General features: G+C 59.8%; 1 pseudogene; it reads right to left on the bottom strand.

Moving 5' to 3' along the window:
* LOC124592091 overlaps nt 1-5,000 on the bottom strand; it is a 7,771-nt pseudogene that overhangs the window by 2,067 nt on the left and 704 nt on the right.

Genomic DNA, 5,000 nt, shown 5'->3' with positions numbered 1-5,000 from the left:
GTTAGTATCACCAGCACGACCTCGCTGCAACCGTGCCCGGGTTGGAAGGGCATTGATCCTCGTACGGATGCAGGAGATAAAGTCGCGGCCTGTGATCGCTAGTCGAGGATCGTCGACCCAGCGATGCTGCCCTGGTGTTCGGGCAGACTTATTAAGGGCAGCGCCGTCCACCGACAGATGCAACCGTTCAGCCCACATCCGGCCCATTTGGTTGGAAGTTCTTATGACCGTATTATTACCCCGTAGTTGCTGCTCAAGCCTCCCAATCTCACGCCCCAGAACGTCGTCTGCTGTTCCGTCAGATAGGACACCCAATGCCCGCATCCTAGCGAGCCGGTTCCGCCGCAGAAGAGGCCCTAGCCAGCGCGCTGATGGCACTCCCAGCCCCCCAGATGACACAGGGGCATGGAAGTAACCAACAGGGACGTCCGCTGGCAGGCACAACCAAGATCTAATTGCTGCGCGGATGGTGGTGTCCATTGCTGACAGGGCTCCTAGCCGGGTCCTCGAAAGGGCCAGGCCATGGTGTATCCCTGGCAAGACGACGGTTCTGAGGGCGTGCAAACGCTGTTGTGGCTTTAGTGGTGCCTTGGACAGGACGGTCAGCTGTCGCTCGACCTCCCGCCTCGGATGAAAGAGGCTGCGTCCGCTCGTGGAGAACTCCAGGCCAAGATACCGGAAAGTGCTCTCGATCCCCAGGGCTGGGAGGATGGTATACCCAGCCCTGAAGGTCGCGGTGTCGTCGACCTTGATCTTCTTCTCACGGCCAGAAGCCGTCAGGGCGAGAGTGAAGCACTTTCCGGGATTGACTTGGAGACCAAGGTCCCCAAGGGCAGATGTTGCTGCATCAATAAGGTCCTGGAGCCCTCCTGGAGTCTCGGCGAACAGCAGGAGGTCGTCAGCAAAGGCAGCAGCGTTAAGACGTCGTCCCATCACATTGGCACCAATGTAATCTGGGAGGCGAGCAAGCATGAGGTCTAAGGACAGGTTGAAAAGGATAGGAGAGAGTGGATCACCCTGCCTAACACCCCTTGAAGGCCGCACTGGACCCAGCGACATCCCAGGACCAGAGATCATCGTCACCCCATCCTCATAGCATCCCAGGACGTATCCAATGAACTCGTCAGGCAGACCATGTGCCCTCAAGGCGGGCCTCAGGGCACCATGGTCTAGCGAGTCGAAAGCCTTGGACACGTCCAGGGACGCAACATAGAGGGAGCGACAGTTCGCCCTGGCCTGAGTCATCGCCAAGTCCAACAAGAACGTATTGTGCAGCATCCCATCCTGAGGAAGGAAAGCCCGCTGACGCCCATCCAGCACACAGGTCCGCATCAGACGGCCCGCCAGGATCTTATGGAAGACCCTAGCGAGGACTGAGCAAACCGTGATCGGACGGAAGTCAGCGGGGGATGCTGGGGCGGCCTTCTTGGGCAACAGGGATGTACGGGCCAGGAGAAGACGGGATGGGAGGCGACGGGTCAAGAGGAAGAGGTTAAGGATTTTAAGGAGGACCTCACGGGGTATACGGCGAATCTGGGCCGGTGTAAGTCGGTCTGGGCCTGCAGCAGAGCGACGAGGGGGGAGCGCTGAAGCAACTTCCTCCATCGTAATAGGCGCCCACAGCTGTTCGAAGGGAACCTCGATGGAGGAAGGCAACAGCCGACCCTCCAGACGGTCCACCCGGCCAGATGGTCGCCGGGTGAAAAGGTCCTTCCAAAACTCCACCAACCCAGGAATAGGGGGTGGTGGGTGAAGGAGCGTTCCATCCAGAAGGCCGCTGATGCAGCGAGCAGCGCTCTTAGAGAAGGCCCGCTGACAGAGGGCGTACTCCCTCCTCCGCAGGGCCCGCTTCGTCGCTCGTGGCTCTGACATCCGGCGAGAGGCAACAGGATTAGGTGATGGTGATGGTTCCCTGCTGCCGATGGCGTCAAGGGCAGCCGACAGCATGCCCATTATGACTGAGGCCGATGTTGTTGGCCCAAGCGCCAGGATGTCATCGACTGCTTTATACCTAGACCCAGACGACGGGAGGGCTGCCAGGGCCGACCAGACAGCTTGGTCGACAGTATCCACAGCTGCAGACGGAGAGGGGGATGCTGCACAGGAACCGGCTGGCTCCACAGCTGCAACAGATGGAGGCGACCCCGCCCCAACAGCAGAGAGGGCAGCAACAAACTCGGCAACCTGGTTCCTATAGGCTGTTCCACGACGCTGCCCCTTAATGGACTCAAGTGAACGATTCGGGAACGCCTTTGCAAGCTCTTGATTTAGGAACCGGGTGCCCTTGAGCGTAAGTGCTGCTTCAGAGTGGGCCAGGCGTAGCAGCTCTTCACTAGACCACCTGGCCTTTACCCTCTCGGTGGTCACCTCTGCGTTGGCTGCGGCAGGATGGGCACGGCGACGATGTACTCCAAGACCCGTCTTCGTGGTGAAGGTCCGGTGGCACTCAGGACATGTGATGGCAGGCACAGCGGCTCGACCCGAACTGGCGGCGTCGGATGCTGACCCAACGGCTGGCGCGGCGTCTCCTGTGGGAGTACCGCTACCTGGTTTCTTCGTTTTGTTGGGGCCAGCTGAAACAAGGGCAGGGGGGGCGGCAACCCCCAAGCCCCGAAAAGTTCACCCCGCTCTGTCTGTCGAGGAACTTCGGAAGAGTTATACGCGAGCATAATCTTCCTAAGAACCTCTCACGACCCCTGCCACGAGAAGGCCAGAGCTAGGATTTCTCACCGAGAGGCTAAGCGAACCATCCTCCACTCGACATCGCTAGGATGCTGAGGAGTGGAGAGAGAGGATCCGTATATGACGCATCATGTGAGCCTTAAGAGAGTCATAGTTACTCCCGCCGTTTACCCGCGCTTGCTTGAATTTCTTCACGTTGACATTCAGAGCACTGGGCAGAAATCACATTGCGTCAACACCCGCTAGGGCCATCGCAATGCTTTGTTTTAATTAGACAGTCGGATTCCCCCAGTCCGTGCCAGTTCTGAGTTGATCGTTGAATGGCGGCCGAAGAGAATCCGCGCACCCGCGCGCCCCCGGAGGAGCACGCTAAGGCGGACGCGGCCTCGCAGCAAGGAAGATCCGTGGGAGGCCAAGGCACGGGACCGAGCTCGGATCCTGCACGCAGGTTGAAGCACCGGGGCGCGAACGCCGCGCAGGCGCGCGCATCCTGCACCGCCGGCCAGCACGAGGCCAACCAACGGCGAGAGCAGACCACGCCCGCGCTAAACGCCCGCACTTACCGGCACCCCTACGGCACTCACCTCGCCCAGGCCCGGCACGTTAGCGCTGACCCACTTCCCGACCAAGCCCGACACGCCCCGATCCTCAGAGCCAATCCTTATCCCGAAGTTACGGATCCAATTTGCCGACTTCCCTTACCTACATTATTCTATCGACTAGAGGCTCTTCACCTTGGAGACCTGCTGCGGATATGGGTACGAACCGGCGCGACACCTCCACGTGGCCCTCTCCCGGATTTTCAAGGTCCGAGGGGAAGATCGGGACACCGCCGCAACTGCGGTGCTCTTCGCGTTCCAAACCCTATCTCCCTGCTAGAGGATTCCAGGGAACTCGAACGCTCATGCAGAAAAGAAAACTCTTCCCCGATCTCCCGACGGCGTCTCCGGGTCCTTTTGGGTTACCCCGACGAGCATCTCTAAAAGAGGGGCCCGACTTGTATCGGTTCCGCTGCCGGGTTCCGGAATAGGAACCGGATTCCCTTTCGCCCAACGGGGGCCAGCACAAAGTGCATCATGCTATGACGGCCCCCATCAACATCGGATTTCTCCTAGGGCTTAGGATCGACTGACTCGTGTGCAACGGCTGTTCACACGAAACCCTTCTCCGCGTCAGCCCTCCAGGGCCTCGCTGGAGTATTTGCTACTACCACCAAGATCTGCACCGACGGCGGCTCCAGGCAGGCTCACGCCCAGACCCTTCTGCGCCCACCGCCGCGACCCTCCTACTCGTCAGGGCTTCGCGGCCGGCCGCAAGGACCGGCCATGACTGCCAGACTGACGGCCGAGTATAGGCACGACGCTTCAGCGCCATCCATTTTCAGGGCTAGTTGCTTCGGCAGGTGAGTTGTTACACACTCCTTAGCGGATTCCGACTTCCATGGCCACCGTCCTGCTGTCTTAAGCAACCAACGCCTTTCATGGTTTCCCATGAGCGTCGATTCGGGCGCCTTAACTCGGCGTTTGGTTCATCCCACAGCGCCAGTTCTGCTTACCAAAAGTGGCCCACTTGGCACTCCGATCCGAGTCGTTTGCTCGCGGCTTCAGCATATCAAGCAAGCCGGAGATCTCACCCATTTAAAGTTTGAGAATAGGTTGAGGTCGTTTCGGCCCCAAGGCCTCTAATCATTCGCTTTACCGGATGAGACTCGTACGAGCACCAGCTATCCTGAGGGAAACTTCGGAGGGAACCAGCTACTAGATGGTTCGATTAGTCTTTCGCCCCTATACCCAGCTCCGACGATCGATTTGCACGTCAGAATCGCTACGGACCTCCATCAGGGTTTCCCCTGACTTCGTCCTGGCCAGGCATAGTTCACCATCTTTCGGGTCCCAACGTGTACGCTCTAGGTGCGCCTCACCTCGCAATGAGGACGAGACGCCCCGGGAGTGCGGAGGCCGCCGCCCCGTGAAGGGCGGGGAAGCCCCATCCTCCCTCGGCCCGCGCAAGGCGAGACCTTCACTTTCATTACGCCTTTAGGTTTCGTACAGCCCAATGACTCGCGCACATGTTAGACTCCTTGGTCCGTGTTTCAAGACGGGTCGTGAAATTGTCCAAAGCTGAAGCGCCGCTGACGGGAGCGATTATTCCGCCCGAGAGCATCCCGAGCCAACAGCGGCGCGGGTCCGGGGCCGGGCCAGGTAGGTCCGTCATCCGGGAAGAACCGCGCGCGCTTGCCGGGAGCCCGAGCGCCCAAAGGGGCGAATCGACTCCTCCAGATATACCGCCGGGCAGCCAGCCAGGACACCGGGGCTCTG

This window comes from Schistocerca americana, unplaced genomic scaffold (genome assembly GCF_021461395.2).
Source record: "Schistocerca americana isolate TAMUIC-IGC-003095 unplaced genomic scaffold, iqSchAmer2.1 HiC_scaffold_904, whole genome shotgun sequence".
Classification (NCBI taxonomy): Eukaryota; Metazoa; Arthropoda; class Insecta; order Orthoptera; family Acrididae; genus Schistocerca; species Schistocerca americana.
This window is presented reverse-complemented; position numbering and strand designations above follow the sequence as displayed.